Below are 19,951 nucleotides of genomic sequence, written 5' to 3' on the forward strand. Positions count from 1 at the left end.
CAGTAGAATTACAAAGGTAAGCCTGAAGCATCTTCTTGTGCCAGAAATTAAAGAAGTAGTTGGCAATGGATAGAACTGTTGAAAGAACATTAGTCTTTCACAGGGTCCCACAGAGGCCTTTTGGAGCACACTTTCTCCTGATATGGGTGATCTAGCTTTCTCTTAACTTCTTCTAACTACTTACTCTTAGTTTTTGCCCCTGGTGACACACCAGAACTTTTTACTGCTGGCCTCTCTGAGCTGAGGCCCAGAATCTTGGATTGTTCAAACCCAGCTACTTTCTGAGACTATAAGTTAACTCATAGGAACCCATGGCCTCCCTGGCAAGCTACAAGTATGGGGTGATCCCAGCTGTTTTAATATTTCTCTTAGACATTACATCAGATGTGCAACCTGAAGCAATTTCCTATGTTTACTGCTGATTATTTTGTACTACTTCTACCTTTCTTTTTTCCTTTCCAAAAGAGAATGAGTTGATACAGGTACTGAAGTCAAGTGGCACCACTCAATATAACCTGAGGAAGTAAGGAAGTAGTCTATTGAATTTTTGATGTCGGTTTCTCTCTTTTATGTGTGTATACACACACACATATAAAAGATATGCATATGTAAGTATCCTTTTTGTTATGTTTTCACTTAAAATTGTATCATGACCATTTCATAAGTTATTAAATTATCTTTGAATAATAAACTTAAATTCTGTGTATATTCAAGTACATGATTATGCTAACTTTTCTAGATCATAGATTAATCAATAGTTTATTTGACATATAGATTATCTCCAATATTTAATAAAATGAATTGCATTATCACAAATATCATTTAGCATATATCTTTGATCCCTCTTCTGATTATATCATTAGGATAGTTTCTAAGACACCCAATCAGGAAGAAAAAAAGCTAAGATTGTTTTTTTAAAGAGATATAGTTCTATCTATATAATTCCTCCAAATTGTCTGGTGAACTCTATGAAAGCAATAATAGTTATTGTTAATTAAAGATTCATTAATTAGTAAAGTATTTCACATGTTATTTTAGAAATGAAGCCTTTGCAATGGTGACAGATAATTAACTTTATACTTTTCTAATTTACACTACATTTTCCAGAGAAGAGTATGACCCAAATATATGGGCAACACCTTTAATAACTGGGGTTATTGGGAACAGTAAATGAGGAAATAAAAAAAAGATTGACAAATCTTAAGAAATTCGTACCATCTGTGGGAGACATTCCTTTTTTTTTTTTTTTTTTTTTTTGTAGAGACAGAGTCTCACTGTACTGCCCTCGGGTAGAGTGCCGTGGCCTCACACAGCTCACAGCAACCTCTAACTCTTGGGCTTACGCGATTCTCTTGCCTCAGCCTCCCGAGCAGCTGGGACTACAGGCGCCCGCCACAACGCCCGGCTATTTTTTCGTTGCAGTTTGGCCGGGGCTGGGTTTGAACCCGCCACCCTCGGCATATGGGGCCGGCGCCCTACTCACTGAGCCACAGGCGCCGCCCACATTCCTTTTTTTTTTTAAACATCTAATTTCTGGCCAGGCACTGAAACTCGCGCCTGTAATCTTAGCATTTTGGAAGGCCAAAGCAATAGGATCACTTGAGAAAAGGAGTTCAAGGCACGTGGAGGCAGCAGCAAAATCCCTGTCTCTACTTACATAAAAAAGAGCCAAGCATGGTGACATGCACCTGTATTCTCTGCTAATGGGAAGCTAAGGCAGAAGGATTGCTTGCAAGATATTTGAGTTTATAGTCAGCTATGATGACACCACTGCACTCTAACCCCAACAACAGAGTGATACCCTGTATCAAAAAAAAAAAAAGAAAAGAAAAAAATCAAATTGTTGTCATCTCAGCAAAATCCTATTATGCTAGGACTTTGTATAATATTTGACCCCTCTCATTCCTTCCTGAGACTTAATACAGTGTTTTTCTGTGTTTAGTAAATGTTTGTTGAATGGAAATGATGTGAATTCCTTTTATCTAAAGCCAATTAAAAACTGTGAAAGTTTTATTTATATAATACAAGTACATATGGATCATTATTTGCAAAACAAATATGAGAAAAGCATCTTTTTTTTTAAATATGATAAATGTAATAACATAAGCTGAGGAGTTCAAGACCAGCCTGAGCAAGATTAAGACTTCATCTTTACTAAAAATAGAAAAATGTGTCTGGTTTTGTGACCTATCACAAAACTCAGTCCCAGCTACTCAGAAGGTTAAGGCAGGGGAGATTGTTTGAGCCCCAAAATTTGTGAGATTGCTGTGAGCTAGGCTGATGCCAAGGAGCTCTACCTTGGGCAACATGGCAACAGAGTGAGATCCGGTTACAAAAAAAAAAAAAGAAAAGAAAAGAAAAAGAAAAATTGTAATAAAATATAATAATCTCTTGCAAACAGTTATACCATAATTGCTCAATTTCAAATAACTTTTGCACTATGCTGTTCCAGTTTTTCAAAGTTTAAATTTTTATACCAAAGAATAGCTAAAATATTGTTTTACAACATGTCCTAAATAAAAAAATTTGTAATGGAAAAGTTGTTTTAAATGGGAAAACTGTTCTTTTCTGGGAAATTACATATTTCTACTTAGTTATTGTGTGAAAATAGAACATCATTTGTGAGGGTCACATATTCAGTTTTTAATCCATATGCATGAAATATTTAAATGCAACATGTATCATGCATTCTATTTGAGCAACATTTTTGTTATTTTTAAGATAATAACATAGAAAAAGCCAAACAGCAACAACAACAAAAAAAATACAAAAATAAATAAACTTAATTAAAAAAAAAACAAAACTAACTTAAAAGAAAAAGAAAAGATCAAAGTAGCGTATAGGTGGCAATCTCTCTGATGATATGTTCTGGATCTTTTCATGGTTTTTATACATATCTAAAACTCAGTTGGTGATAGTATTGCATACACTACTGATGCAAAAGATCAGAATGAATATACAAACTCACATGGCTTATTTCTTCTAAAGTTATATACTTAAAACTAGCCATTCTCCATAGAATGATTCTATTTGTCTATTAGAATTTGTTTTTAAATTCAGAATATTATGGTGCTACAGAGTGTGAGATTGAAAGACCACCAGAGATGCCAAATAAATAAAGCCAATTTAGGAATCTTTATTAGGTTGGCCAACCAACTGCCCCTCTACGTGGATACAGAAGGAACAGTACTGGCAGTGAAAAGGGAAAGGTTTATACAGGGTAAATTATCTATGCTATCAGGAAGGGTTTATACAGGGTAAATTATCTATACTATCAGGGGCGATGTGCAGTCCAGCCAGCAAGCAAACAACCAACTTTCGTAATTGGTTTGTTACAGAAGCAGAAAACAGCATTAGAGCACTTGTGGTTACAGCAATCACAGGACTAGGTAGGGAAACAATTTTATTTTTGGACAGTGGGTCAGGCAATCACTGTGGCACCCGGCTGGCGGCTACTCCTGTATTTTGCTACTTTACTTCCTCCTTTCAAATAATTCCTCAGTTGAGGGGGCTTATGGGGGGCAGGGGGTTTCTTGTTCCATCACACTGGGGGTACATACAATTTAGTTACGTAGTTTACTTTTATGTATTTTAATTCAAAGTTATGGGTGTGCCCTTCACCCAGAAAGGTGCCATGTGCAATGTACCCATTAGATGGAAATTTACCCTTCCCCAACTCTCCCTGCCCCCTCTTTGAATTTCATCAGAATTGTTATCACAATATGAGTGGTTCTCTTTCATTTGAATGAAATATCTACATTTTATTAATTTGTGTCAATTCCTAGAAAAATTATAAGTAGACTAAAACTTTTTTTAATCTAGGAAATATATTTTCTTCTATTAGATAATTTTATTTATCAGTTAAAGAATTACTTTTCATGTGGAGATTATAAGAAGCATTTTCAATTTCACCATCTAATAAAGTGAATACATCCCTGATGATTAGTTGAGGAAAATATAAATAGTTTCTACTTAAGTTGTAGACTCTCAATTCACATTTCTTGCTCTATAACCATCATAAATAAAATTGCTAAATATCAGCAATTTATCTAAAGACTAATAGCCTAGGACTAGTCTTTTGGTGATATAAACATACAGGTCATTTAATTTCGTGATATAATAATAGTTAATATTCTTATAGAAAAGTCAGTAGTTCAGATAGATATTTAGGTAAATATTCATAATTCCATATTGCACTATACTCAGACCTTTGTACTCAAGTCATTCTATTTAAAAAGCCATTCTAATAACCACTATAAAAAACACTTTTTAAAATAATGCATTTGATACCTGAATTTCTTCTTCAGTGGGTCCTTGGTCTCAGGGATTGGAAGAATGAATCCATGGACCACAGGTCAGTGTTAAGGCAGGATAACAGGAAAGAATACAGAGAAAGCACCAGAGCTCCTTGTAAAGAGAAAGACTTAAGTCAGAAAATCTCCTCTCTGCCTGGGTTCTTTGTCTAGGTGGATGTATGGTCGCATGGGTGCTTTGTAGTTACATAAGGCCAGGACTTGGTAACAAATGAATGGACACGACCCCTTCCTCTAGGAGCAAAGAGAATGAATGCTTTAATAAGTGGAAACATTCCATTTGTAAAATTGTCCGGGTCTAGAAAATGAGGGGTCCCTGTTCAGCCTTGCATGTGGGAACCCTGCATATCCCTTGAGACTGAAATGCTCACAGGGGAGCAGTGCAACCAGAGGAGGGCTGCCTAGGTGCAAGGGTGGTTCTGGGTTGGCACCGGCAGTGGTCTCCCTTAACTAACTAGGGCTCCCGGGCTTCCGTGGCACATGCCCCTCTGCCAGCTCTGCCTCCCGCGTCCACTGCACCAACACCCCCAGGGCGGAGATGCAGAAGGTGAGGCAGATCCTCCCGGGTAGCTGGCGCTGACAAGCGGGGTGCCCCGCCCTGTATCACATTTACTATCTGTTTAAAGTGGTCTATCAACTATACATCACAAAGCTAACCAGATATGCACATAAAGGATACCTTCTGAACATTTCGGAGAACTTAAAGGATTTTTTTTAATAGTGGAATTCTGCTTCTGACAATGGTAGAGTAGGCGACTCAGACTAACATTCCATCCACTGAGAGCAACTATAAAAGCCTGACTAGGATCGGTGCCCATAGTACAGTGGTCACAGCGCTGGCCACATACACTGAGGGTAGAAGGTTCCAAACCACCCCCGAAACTGATCCAGGCCAACTAAACAACTGCAACAAAAAAATAGCCAGGTGTTGTGGCAGGCGACTGTAGTCACAGCTACTTGGGAGGCTGAGGCAAGAGAATCGCTTAGGCCCAAGAGTTTGAGGTTGCTGTGAGCAGTGACGCCACAGCACTCTACGGAGGGTGACATAGTGCGACTGTTGTCTAAAATTAAAAAACAAACAAACAAACAAAAAAATACTTGACTACTAAAAAATATGCCTGAAGGAGAAAAATAAAGGATGGTAATGAGCTAGGTATCAGGGATGACTACAGCCCTGGAAAGGGAGCTAGCTCTGCATTGGGGCCACTTTCCAGTCTCGGGCTAATTCCAGAATGACATCAGGGAAATCTGAGGGAGGCGTCTGATGCCCATTAGGAGAGGTAAGGGGAGAGAGAGAGATCGGAGTGATTGGTGTCCTCACTGGTGAGAGACACTGTTCCTCTCGTTTGTGATTCCAGCAGCTGCACGGTAGTACGAAGGTAAACTGGAAGTAAACACGCCTCAAAAGGACTATAGTTTAGCTTTAAGTCCTGAAACTACAGTAGTTTTCAATGCCTCAAAATAGCACAGAATGCCAGGGGCTTTGGGAACAAAGAAAAAGTTATTCTGGATGAGGAATGTATCATTTCTACCTGAAACTATTTATGTAAGTGATTCATCTAATACAATGATGAGCACCCAATAGAAATATAGCTAGATAGAAGAGCAAAAGAGAGCCAGCAAAAGTAGCAGAAAATAAAAATAGATCTCAGAGGTTCAGATAATTGGAGTAGTCAGAAAAAGCCTTTAAAATAGCAATGGATGCTATCGAAAAAAAAAAAAAAGAAAGAAATATCTTACCCCAAAATACATTTCTTTGACATATTTATTTTAAGATGGCTGCCAAGAGTCTCACACATAGGATAAAACTGCAAAGCCATCTTTTGTAGGGGGAAACTGATATCTCTAGAGAATGCAGCCAGGTCTATCATTCCTCATCTAGAAAAGATTAACTGCCAGTTTGACAGCTTTTAAGATCTGAAAAGAAATATTTACCACCTATTCTCCCCGAGGTCTGCTCCATTTATGTGTCCATTCACTTAACAAGACCGCCTTTGCTAGCTACTCAAGCTTTTTCCTCTCTCCATCCCAGAATTTGTTTTTCTGCTTTCAAGCCTCCATTCTTTAAAAAACTCTCTACCTTCTTGAAGAATTACATCTTCATTTCTGAGGGTGGCGAAACTGCCCTTACAAATTGACAAAGTTGTGCTGGGCCAGAACCAGAGTAAGGGACTCAAAACTCTGTGAAGGTAATCAACTATCCCCTCATTTGCTTGACAATAATCTCTGCCCCCTTGTTTATTTCTCTATATTTGCTACTCTGGAGTGCACAGTTGGTGGTTGTAAAGATTCCTAACTTTCTGCATAGACAACAACTGCTCTTGGAAACCTAAAAGTAGTTCTAAGATATGTTCCAGGTTCTGCATTCTAGTAGGATTTGGCCGGTATAGGAAGAATATTGTGAAACACCTTGAAAATTGGTATCTAATTTTAGTGACTTAATGAATAACAAAATATATGCAGGATTGTCATCTTAAGTATTTGCAAGTAATTTTTGTTGTTGTTGTTGTTGTTTTCCTAGGGTCTGTGGAATATCATGTGTGTCCTCTCTATGTGGAAGCTACTTCAGCCGGACTTGTTGTGGCAGATGGTCTTGATTCTTGCAACTTTTTTTGATGTGCTGTTTATATAGTTAGGACCTGTTTACCCAAGGCTTATTTCTCTACACTGTCTCACAATTTACACAACCCTTAACTTCATCAGTACATATTTTATCATGATCAGTTCACACAGATCAAAATTTTTTCAAATGTCATCTCAATAGTGAAGACTTCTTTGACTAAAGTACTACACTTCTCTCACTTCTCATTCTTTTTACCCTTCTATATATTTTTCACCATATTTATCATCAACAGATATGACATACATTTCTTTTTCTTAGAATGTGAACTCAGTAGAACGTGAACTTTATCTTAATAGTTATCTATTGATAAATTTTTATATCCATAATACCTAGATCAGTTCTAAGAACATCAAAAACTTTCAAGTAATAATTGCTGGATTCTTGAATGATCAAATGATAATAAGTTCATATTTATGGCACACAAAACACTTTTAAGGTAATGAATTACCTCTCATTGTTATCATTTAAATTTCCAATGTCTTTTCCTAAACTCATTATGAAGGAAGAAGCTAAGGAAAGGAATAATTTAACATTTCTTGAGTTATATTATAGTTATATATTTAATCTCCATATAACGGAAACCAACCATAAACACTTCCAGTTACAATGCTGAAGTTAACTGTTTACACATTTGTCAAAGATAAAACTGCATTTTAAGTGAAAGTTGATTAAAAATACTAATCTACTCACTCTCAAATGATGATGGATGATAGCTGAGATTTTGGCATAAACACTGGAGAATGACCATGACCGAATGTATTTTGAGCTCTCATATTACTGGGAAATGTTCTTGATAGAGTAGTGCAAAATTACAGATAGCATGGCAGATATTTAATTGAATACTTTCACTTATGAAAATCAGACTGAAAATTGTCTCAAAACTATGGTTTTATAAATAATCATTAAGTATGGATTCTAGTGAGGACAAATTTCAATAGTCTCTGCATAGTTGCATGGGCAGAAAACTTATATCACTGTGCTTCTCTTTAGTGGCTCTGATGTTCCAGGGCTGGTGTGAAGGCATCCCTCTTTAACTTGTGTACATTCAATGAATGAATAAACACTGAGTGCTATGGGTTGAATGTAACCTCCAAAGTTCATGTTTTGGAAACTTAATCCCCACTGCAACAGTATTGATAGGTATGACCTTCTGGAGATAATTAAGTCACATGGACTCTTCCCTCATGACTTGATTAATGTTCTTATTTGGGAGTGATTTCATTATTGTGAAAGCAGGTTTTTTATCAAAGTGAGTTTGGTTCTTTCTTACTCTTCTTCCCCAGTGATTCTTCTGTCATGGCATAACACAGTAAGAAGTCCCTCACCAGATGCAGCTCTGAGATCTTGAACTTCCCAGGCTCCAGAACCATGAACCAGTAAATTTCTGTTAATTATAAACAACTCAGCCTCAGGTACTCTGTTACTGCAGCAAAAATGGAATAAGACTAAGATAATAAGTTATATTTTCCTTCTCAGATAATTATTTTCAAAAAATTGGACAAGGAAGAACTCAGAGCTAAGAAATCCTTTATAATAATGGGAAATTCCAATATAAACTATTTTTAGCAAAAAAGGGGGGAGGAGAAAAGATAGAGGAGGAGATAAAAAGAGCAATATTTATGGAGTTTAAGGCATGTCATAACTACTGTTCTCAGCATGGCATGTCCATTAACTCACTGAGGACTACTGCAGTATTATAAGGCAAATCTATTGTCAGTAGATTATTAGGAATGTTATATTTGCATGTACAAGTTTTACATTTGGGGTTCAGAGTGTCTTAACATGCTAGACTAACTATAAAACATATGTAAAAATTGTTACTATCATATTCTCAATAAAGTTTATAATATTGATTTTCTATAGCTTATTGATGCTCTGTTAAATATACAAGCTCTGCCAACAGAAGCCTGGACAGTATTATTCTTTTTGAACTCCTATTTCCTATAGCTTGGTTATGTTTTATTCTATGATTTTTATTCATAAATAAAACACTATTTGGTACATGACCCAATTTTCTTTTATAAATTTACTCCTGTTGAAAACAACCAAAAGTTTAACACCCACATATAAGATTTTATTTTAGAATCTGTCATTTGTTTGTTTTTCTTATTTCACTCAAATGTGTAGCTCAGGTATTTAACCAGAAATTAAACTTGTTTTCAATTACTTTAAATGTCATTGCTAGTACCATACACACTTTAAAAAATGGAACAATTTAACTTTGAAGCATTATTTCTCTACTACTTATTTAAAAGCATTATTTCTCTACTTATTATTAAAAAAAGGAAAAATAACAAGAGCCAAAATGTAAGGCAATTAAACCTGATATGTTAAGAGAAGGTGCCATTAAACTTGATGTATAGGCATTTGTCATTTTCAAGTACAGGCAGAGAACTTATCATACTGATACAGGGCAGGTGGCACATCAGCCAGCAGGTTGAGCTGAGGGGAGGACCTGCCATCTACCGTGGGAGTGTTGGTATTGGGGGCAACAGGCAGAGAAGCCAGTGGGCAGAGGAGCGAGCAGGTTGGAGGATAGGCAGAGGGGGCTTCAGGAGCTAGAGGGGCCAGACAACTTCTGGGGAGACAAAAACATGGAGTGCCTCTGCCCTGGCCTCTGTCTCCCTTCCCTTGTACTTGCAGCTGAACAGGGAATCTCCCATTTTGCAGACCTGGTCAATTTTATGTAAGTTTCCTAGGCCTGGGAAGCACTGACATTTTGTCTCCAGTGGAACAGATTGTATCCATTCATTTGTTGGGCTATATATATAAATCCCCAAAGAACTCAGGGGGAGATATTTTCTGACTTAGGTTTTTTTTTCTATCAGAAGCTCTGGTGCTTTCTGTTTTTTTTTTGTTTTTTTGTTTTTTTTTTTCCCTGTAAATTAAATCCTGTCTTACCACTGATCTGTAGTCCAGGGATTCATTCTTCAAATCCCTGAGACCAAGGACTTACTAAAGAAGGAATTCCAGTATCATATTTTGGGGGCTTGTCTGGGATTGAAGATCTGTGGTAAGCCATGGGACCACTTACCTCTATCCTATTTTTCTCTATAATTGTAATAATGGAGACTAATAATTTGACTACCTCTCAGTCCCTAAAATCTCATAATGTGGCTTGCTGACCTTTTCACCTGTGAAAGGCTGTTGGGAAATGAACTTTCTAACTCCCATTGGCTCCAAAAAGGAGCTGAAAGGAATGTTAGAAGGCTTTTGAACCCAATCTGTATTCACTCCTTTTCTCTGGTTGAGAGATGAGCAAAGAAGTAGCACCCAGTAGCCCCGGAGTTCCCAGCAATGATTCTGACCCCAAGATAATGGAGGGTCTTCTTAAAAATGTGCTCTCCCAGTTCTTTTACTATCTGCTTTTCTCTTCCTTGGTCCCCAACTTCTATTTATCTCTACAGAAGCCTGATACATTTCTCTCCATCCTTGTTTGCATGTTTTGTTTGAATATTGGTAAAGGATTGTTTTATATATTTAGTTAAGTTTGTACTGGTTATTTCTAGTATTTTTCAGATATTGTAAGTGTGCTTCAGATATTATAGGTATATTATAAGGTCCTTTTTTGTTGCCTTTTTATTGCATGTTTGAGAAAAAAGCTGAATCATGTTAACAGAAGTCTAGAAGTCAGCTCCAAACAAAGGGCAAAATGATTCCCCAAATGGCTTCTCTGGGCAATTGAGAGTCTACAAAGGAAAGCCTCGGTTAGCCTTCCGAGGCAAGAATGGTCCTAAAACCTAGGCTATACTTCTTAAAAGTGAAAAATGTCAAAGAAAATGACCCTGGGTATTTTCTTTTTTTCTGGTTTACTTGGTGTAATGGGAAAGTTTAAAATAATTCCAGGTTTCTCTAAGATTTTGGATAATTGTAACTAATTATAATGCAAAAGTTTCAAAGTGTCTCTCAACTCTGATTTGTTACTAATTTTAATTATTGTTGCCTTGCTAACTTTGGGGGAAGAAATTAAGGTTGGAAAACATAGCATTTAAGACTTGCTCATGATAGAAAGTCTATTTTCCTTTGTTACCATGAATTTAGAAAAAGCTCATAAAAATTATGAAGATTAACATGTGCAAGCACTGTGCTGGGGCAGGGCTTATCCTCACTTTGATTGACAGGCATATACTCAGTGGCAGGTACAGAAAGGGGCAGAACTTGCATCAGGTAGGACCAGGCTCCCAGATACCTGATTTTTTAGGCTGTGCTGCTGGCATGCAATAAGCACAAGAGAGCTCAGGGGTACAAAGCACTACACTGGTAATTGTGGCTAAATCCAGACAAGCACCGGGGCTGAGGAGGCCACTATCCTCAGGGATTTTTCCCCAAGCACTGGAAGGACACTCCCTTTTGTTTGGCTGGAAGGGTTTGGGGGGTTGGTCAAGAGACACTTTGACAACCCAGGAACACAGAGGGTGGTATTGATTAAAGTGCTGGACATTTGTTCTTTCCCACAGATGGGTAACACATTCTCTTTCCAATAGAACATCCTACTGGGCTGTATTCTGAAGCACTGGTACATGTTTGATCCCCAGACTTTGAATAAAGAATGTACAGTTTTTTTTCTGCACCATGGCCTGACCAAAGCATCAACATTCTAATAGTGAACAATGGCCACCAGGGGATACTCTATAATTATGATACCATTTTTCAGTTAGATATTTTTTGTAAACAAGAAGGGAAGTGCCCTATGTGCAAACTTTCTTTTTTTCTAAGGGACAATCCCCAACTGTAAAACCTGTCAGATACATTCAGCTCTCCTGGCTATAGTAACTTCCACAAATGGCTAGGGATTCCTGAAAAAGAGGCTGTCACCACCTAATTTGGAAAGTTTACATCAATCCAAGAAAAAGCCTATGAATTATTCTAAAGTTGTCTACTATTTACCAGGAACAAAATGAGAGTCCTTCAGCTTTTCTTGAGTGGCTAAGGGAGCCAATGAGAAAACACACTCAGTTAACACTTGACTCCTTGGGGGGTGAAATTATTCTAAAAGATAAATTTATCATTTAAGCTGCCCAAGATATTAGAAGAAAACTCTAGAAATTGGCTCTAAGCCCTAATCATAACCTGGAGAATCTTAAAGCAGCCACAGCCATCTTTTTATAATCAAGATTAGGAGAAAGAGGAGAAAAAAGAAAGAAGGGATAGAAAAGGAATTGCAGCTCCAGTAATGGCCTCTAACAAATGTGCTCCATTTAGGGGCAGAGGGAATCTAAAGGAGCTAAGAACAAATGCTTCCAATGTGGTCACATTGGCCACTTCAAGAGAGAGTGCCCTGGCAGCACCACATGCTGGGCAAGACAATTGGCCCCTGTCCAGACTGCAAGGGTGACCACTGGAGAGCAGCCTGTCGCCAGAGGCAAAGGTGGTGCCTCTTGGGACAGTGACCCCATCAGCCCCTAAACTGGACTGCCTGAAGCAGTTTCTCATGGCTCCAGCTTGTGTCATCACTCTCAAGAGCCCTGGGTCTGCCTCATAGCAGAAGGTCAGGAGACAGAATTTCTTCTGGCACTGGAGCAACCGTTTCTATACTCCTCTCTAACCATGGTCTTCTATTCCCCCAAATCTGTAACTATATAGGGGGTATCTGGAAAGCTGACTACCAAATTCTTCTCTCAGCCTTTAAGCTGCAATTGGGGCAACTGGATGTTCTCTCACGCCTTCCTAATCATGTCTGAAAGTCATGCTCCTATTTTGAGGAAGGACATACTAACTAAAGTATGGGACAAGAACCTATACTCTATCTTCCCTTATTAGAGACAGAAATTAACCCAAAAGTGTGGGCTGCTGTGAGACAGGTAGAAAGAGCAAAATATGCTCAACCAGTGTTGCAGCCCCTAGGGCCCCTTTGGCCCTGGCCTCTATCACTGCAGGAAGAAACCAGGCATGATGCAGCTTAGAAGTACAAGCTTACAGGAGGAGGGCTAACCTTGATTGCAGGATAGCCCCAAGCAACCTCTGTAGTTGTGCTCAACCTTTTATTGAGACAGCACAAGATAGGTGAGGTGAGTATTAGACAATTACTATGTATCTTAGGATAGCCATGGGCTCGGGTTCTTTCTCTGCAAGGAGCACCTGTGGAAGAATCACCCGAAGGTCTGCCCCCCCACCCAGCTGCAAATCATCTTGCTCAGACGTCATCTGGCTCTTGGCGTCCTCTACAAACCAGTCTAAATTAAGTTAGAAAGTCTCACCATCTATCCCAACCCCAATCCCATCATCTATCCCACAGTATCCTCTAAAAGTAGAAGCTAAAATGGGCTAATATCCATAATACAGAATCTAAAGGACAGAAATTATTAATACCTTGCAATAGTCCATGTAACATTCCTATTCTAAGAGTGCCAAAGCCAAATGAAACTTAGTCCAAGACCTCTGCATTATAAATGAAACAGTCATTCCTCTCCATCTGATAGTTTCCAATTTATATACTTTATTTCAAATTGCTGAAAAAGCTTCCTGTTTCACAGTCCTAGACTTAAAAGATGCCTTTTCGGGCATTCCTACTCATGAGAAGTCCCAATAACCTTTTGCTTTTAAAGATGCCTCTTACTTCAACACCCAGCTCACAAGGACTGTGTTACCTCAGGGATTTAGGGACAGCTCTCACTCATTTGGACAAGGCTTAGCCCAAGATTTGAGTTGTTTCTCATATCACACAGCAACTCTTATTCAGTATGTAGATGGCATTCTTTGGAGAGCACCAGATCCAGAGGAATGCTAGAAAATGACCCAAGCTCTATTAAACTTTTTAACTGATTATGGGTACAAAGTTTCTAAGGCTAAAGCCCATTTATGTGTGTCTAAAGTGCACTATTTGGTTCTCCAACTTTCATGGGGAAGAGAGTATTGGGCAAAGGAAAAATAGAACCAATATTATCTTACCCTAAACCTCAAACTCTCAGACAGCTTTGAGGCTTCTTAGGAATTACAAGCTTTTGTAGACTCTGGATTTCTGGACATACTGCAGTAGCTAGACCACTCTATTCTTTAATTTAAAATACTCAAAAGAGTGCCTGTTCACTCTAGAATGGGAACCAGAAACAGGGCATTCCAACAGTTGAAAACTTCTCTTTCAGAAGCCTCTACTTTAAGTCTTCACACCTGACAACAATTGAATCTGTATATTACAGAAAGAACTGCCCTAGGAGAAATTGCCCTAGGACTTTTGACCAACACCAGGGTCCAGTTTTACAACCTGTAGCTTATCTTAGTAAAGAAATTGACACCATGGCCAAGGGATGACCACAGTGTCTATGGGTCTTAGCAGCTGTAGCCTTATTAACTCAAGAAGCAATCCCAGAAGCAACTAAGCTAACTTTGGGAAGAGACATAATTATTTACACTTCTCATGATCTTACTGGACTTTAAATTCAAAAGCTATGTTAATTGGTTTGATATAAGGATGTCAGATTGTACAAAATTCAACACATTGTACCCCACATATGCATAAATGTATTCATGATCTATATGTAAACAACTTAATTAAAAAATGCAAAAGACAATCTTTGCCTGTCAGATAACTGCCTTCTTAAATATCATGCCTTATTACTAGAAGGACAAGTGCTACAATTGTGCACTTTTGCCACTTTGAATCTGCCATTTTCCTTCCTGAATCCAACAAGGAAATAGGGCATGATTGCCAACAAATTATAACACAGACCTATGCAGCTATAGAAGACTTACAAGAAACCTACCTACTTAATCCAGACATGGTTTTGTATATACAGATGGAAGTTATTTTATAGCACAAGGAACTCACAAGGCAGGCTATGCTCTGGTTACTCAGTATGCTGTAATTGAGAGTGGGCCTCTCCCTTCAGGAACCAATGCATAATTAGCTGAGCTAATAGCTTTAACCTGTGCTTTAGAAATTGAGAAGACAAGTCAATATATACACTGACTCGAAATATGCTTTCTCATCTTACATGCTACCATTTGGAAGGAAAGACAATACCTAACTTCCAATGGCTCCTCCATCAAGCATCATCATGAAATAGGTTATTACAAGCTGTTCATTCTCCACAAGAGGTAGTAGTTTTTCATTGTAAGGGACACCAAAAAGCCTTAGATGATATATCTGAAGGTAATGACTTGACAATAAAGAGGCTAAAATGACAGTACAGAATGGAAAAATTGCCCTTGTGACATCCCTCATTTGAGAGGGACCACGTGAGAATCATGTACCTCAATATACCTCAAAAGAAAAAGAATAGTTTATATCCAGAGACTATTCACTGCTTCCATCAGACTGGCTACAAAATAAAAGTGGAATTTTACTATTACCTACTGCAAATCAATGGAAAATACTTAAAACTTTACGTCATTTTTTTTCTTTTTGGCACTGAAAATACCTATCAAATGGCTAAAACTCTCTTTAATGGAAAGAACTTATTTAAAACCATGAAAAAGATAACAAAGACTTGTGAGGTATATCAGAGAAACAATCCTTCAAAACACCATCTAGTTGCCCCAGGTATACAAAAACTAGGTAAGTAAATATCTAGGTGAAGATTGGCAAACAGATTTTATTCATCTCCATAAGGTACAAGGTATATGATATTTGCTGATTTTATGGATACTTTTACTAATCGGGTTGAAGCATTCCCTTGCAGGACAGAAAAGGCCCAGAAAATTATAAAGGCTTTAGTATATGACATTATCCCCAGGTTTGGAGTCTCTCTGAGTTTTCAAATGGATAATGGGCCTGCCTTCAAAGAAGCTGTTATACAGGTAATATCTAAAGCCCTGGGCATAAAATATCATCTACACTGTTCATGCAGTCCCCAATTGTCTGGGAAGGTAGAATAAATGAATGATAACTCAATGAATTACATTACATTACAATGAGTTAACAAGAAATGAATGTAACTAAAAGGAGAGTTACAAAAGCTAACTCAAGAGAGTCATCTTCCTTGCCCTCAGTTTCCACAGTGTTGGCAGCCTGAAGATCTCCCAATCCGGCCTAATTGATACACCTCAACCTTTCCAAACCGTGTCCTTTCGGCCTTCTCAAGAAAGCGTGTTTGGCTCAAATCTCCCCAGGAGTGGCTGCCCTACTTATCAGGTGTGCTAGAATTGGCCTCACATTAGGACTCTGAGGACTGAGCTTACAATATTCCCACAATGGCTGTACCAGAAAGCTCCACTCCACCAAGTGGCTCAGTTCTGGCCCCTGTGTGCTGTTCAAAATCACTAATTCACTCACCCAAGCTCTCTCTGTTTGCAAACTGTTGGCACCCCAGTGGCCTCTGCCCACTCTCAAGTACTTGCTGCCTCCTCACTGCCTCTGTCCTCCTCCTGGGGCTCTAAAGTCTCCTGCTGCCTCCCTGTGCCCCCAGTGTGATGGCCCTGGCCAAAGCCCACAAACCAGAGGTGCCTGGAGTCTTCCCTTTACAATCACACCATGCACAGCTGTAAAGAAACTGTCTCCAGTCTGCCATCTTGCTCCACTCCCAACCTATGTGATTTTATTTTATTTTATTTATTTATTTTTATTAACCATAGCTGTGTACATTAGTATGATCGTGGGGCACCATACACTTGGTTCATAGATCGTTTGACACATTTTCATCACATTAGTTAACATAGCTTTTGTAGCATTTTGTAGTTATTTTGCTAAGACCTTTACATTCCACATTTACTAAGATTCACATATACTCTTGTAAGATGCACCGCAGGTGTAATCCCATTAATCCCCCTCCTTCCCCATTCCTCCCCCCTGCCTCCCCTCCCTTTCCCCTTTCTCCCTATTCTTAGGTTATAACTGGGATATAGCTTTCATGTGAAGGTCCTACATTAGTTTCATAATAAGGGTGAGTACATTGGGTACTTTTTCTTCCATTCTTGAGATACTTTACTAAGAAGAATATGTTCTGTGATTTTAAAGAAAAAGAGTAAATGTTAGGGTCAGATGAATCTTATAAGTTGACATGATCAAATTATTGTTAAATGGAACAAGGTGAAGTACAATCTCAGCCTATCTTATTTTAGGGTAAATGTCCTTCCTAAAGCTTGATGTTGTCTTGGGGAAATAGAAAGTCTTCTAGGGTATTGCCAAATATTATTGATTTTAAATTTTTTGTAGCAGAAATTAAAATAAGATGAACCAAAAAAATAGTTACATTCTATACATTCACATGTTTAAAAATAAAGCGGAGTAGATTGAATGCTGGCATTTAGTAATTTGACTCTACTTATTTAAACATATTAAATTATTTTGATTCTGGGAGGCACCTGTGGCTAAGTGAGTAGGGCACCAGCCCCATATACCAAGGGTGGTATGTTTGAACCCAGCCCTGGCCAAACTGCAACAAAAAAATAGCTGGGTGCTGTGGTGGGTGCCTGTAGTCCTAGCTACTTTGGAGACTGAGGCAAGAGAATCACCTAAGCCCAAGAGCTAGAGTTTGCTGTGAACTGTGACACCCGGCACTCTACCAAGGATGACAAAGTGAGACTCTGTCTCTAAAAAAAAGAAATTATTTTCATTCCATTTACTAAAACATTAATAAATTAATTAATAAAATAATTAGTAAGTTGATTTGTTTCTATTTTCTTAAAGACATTAAATTAAATTAAGGCACATAAAAAAGTGTTCTAAAATTCACAAGTTTAATTTGTAAGTAAATTAAATGTTTTTATTTCTCAAACATATATAACACTTCAATCAAAAATTTGTATATTAGGGAGGCTCTAATTTGGACTAATGATTCTTCTTTCTAATGTAATATTTTTAGAAGTCTCATCATGAACTATATCCGTGTATCTCCTGTCACAGCAAAAGTTTAAGCCTCCAAGAACTCACCACTAAAACTCATCCCAAAATCATTTTATCATTTCCTAAAGTGACCCAACTTTCACCCTTCTACTACCTATCACTTTCTCTGTTCTCTTTTTAACACCTTTCTTCAGTAACTCCTTTCCCCTAAGCTACTTCAAACTCTTTGAATTTTCCTGTTTTCACCTTATGTTGCTAAAGATGTGACAGCCAATGTAGGCTTCAAAGTGGAAACTGTTAGTGTTACTGTTGTTTTTCTTCCATCAATATGGGCATTGGAAAGCATGAAGACGGCACATCTCTTTGTGTTTGACTTCATCTCCAGATCATTCGTTATCTCTCTCAAAAAAAAAAAAAAAGAGAGAACATATTCAAGTTGATACTATTAGATTTTACCAACTCTTTTATGCTGATATTTCTCAATCCTCTTCATTCTTGAATTTTCCTCATTCTTTCACTTAGTTTCCCAGATTCCTTTATATCACTGTTTTTGTCATTATGTTTAACAAGGATAAAATCTACATTGATGATCTAGTTAATTCTCAGGCCTTTCAAATTACTGGTGTCTGGATTCAGAATTATTTATTTATTAATGCTACTTTATTTACGTCCTATGTCCTAGCCATTTTCAAATAGTACATTAATTTTGAAATCCCCCATTCAATTATCTCATCACCTCTACTGTCTTTTCAGCTTCCTTATACAACTGCTGCACAAGTAGTTATGTTCCTTCAAGAACTCCAATTAATATTTTTGTCAACCTTTTCACTTTCCTTTTTTCCGGCTTAGATTTAATGTTGTCTCACCTCCACCACAAATATTCTTGTCCACAAACTTTTTTTAGACTCTCTATACCTCATTTCCTATATCATCACCCTGCCTTCAAAACCCCAATTATTCACAGCTTGCACTTTATCTGCAGCCTCACATCAACAGCTGATCATAGCTGGTGAAAAAGCATAGGTCCCTGCTGACTGAGCTACATTTAAATTATTACTAAAAAATTTAAGTGGAACTCAGAACCACCTGGAAAAAATCCAAATTTATTCTGAGGAATTCACTCTTCCACTTTCTAAAAGAATATTTTTGTGTCTGTTCTTCTATTAGCAAGCCTCTAGTGCTGTCTCTCTTCCTCATTTTGAATTGAGAAACCCCTCTCAATTTATTGAGAAAAATAAACCACTTTATCTGTTACCATGCATTTATATTGCTGTCCATATTCTTAGAAAGGATATATTTGCCTATCATATTGTAAGTATTTTGTGCATTATGTTTTCAAATGTATTTAAGATTATATGCATAGAGTTGGTTTATTGATTTTAGCTGAAATGCACTATTCTGCTGAATAAATAAATAAGCATTTATTATTCCATACACCTGCTGATAGATGCTTGTATTGTTTGCATATTTTCTCACATAGTTAAGAGTGCTACAGTAAACATTCATGTGCTTGTCTCCTGTTCACCTGTGGAAAATGTTGTTTTAATATAGATTTCTTGTACTGGAGTTAGTGAATTCCAAAGCAGTTTCAAAAATTTAATGAAGCAGACTTAAATATCTCTCCAAAATGGTGTTACATTACCAAGGCTTATGTAAATGACTTATATTTTCCACATGTTATGTTCAACACTCATAAAAGGAATGCTATCAGACTCAAATATTGCACACCTGACACAAGGGTGAAGCTAATTTGAATTTCTGTGATTATTAGTGATGCTGTATTTCCATTAGTTCGTTATTCATTCGGAATTTCTCTTCTGTAAATTGCCTGTAATATGGCATTTTTTTCTCTTGAAAATTTTGCTTTAATTTTTAAAGTTTTGAAGTTGTAAAATACATTAATGGAATATATATACAGCATTGCCAATTGGCAAAAATAAGCATTCATGTAACCATTCTGTACTTTAATTTCACCTGATTTTTATTTTATACAAATAAAATTATTTTGCATGTATTAATATTCTTCAATTCTTTTTCTCCACATAGTATTTAAAATATAGTTTGTAAATTTTTGTTTCTGTAGGAAATTCCCTTGTGTGTATACTCATTCACTTATTTTCGATCTTGAGTTTGCTCTGGTGTTATTTAACATAAACAATGATACATGAACACACTTACACATATATCTTCGTGCAAATGAGCATGGCCCTACAGAATAAATGTTTAGAGTAGAACTGATGAATCTAAGAGTATATGAATTCTCAACTATACAAAATAATATCCGTTATCTATTTT

Source organism: Nycticebus coucang, chromosome 14, assembly GCF_027406575.1.
Source record: "Nycticebus coucang isolate mNycCou1 chromosome 14, mNycCou1.pri, whole genome shotgun sequence".
Lineage (NCBI taxonomy): Eukaryota > Metazoa > Chordata > Mammalia > Primates > Lorisidae > Nycticebus > Nycticebus coucang.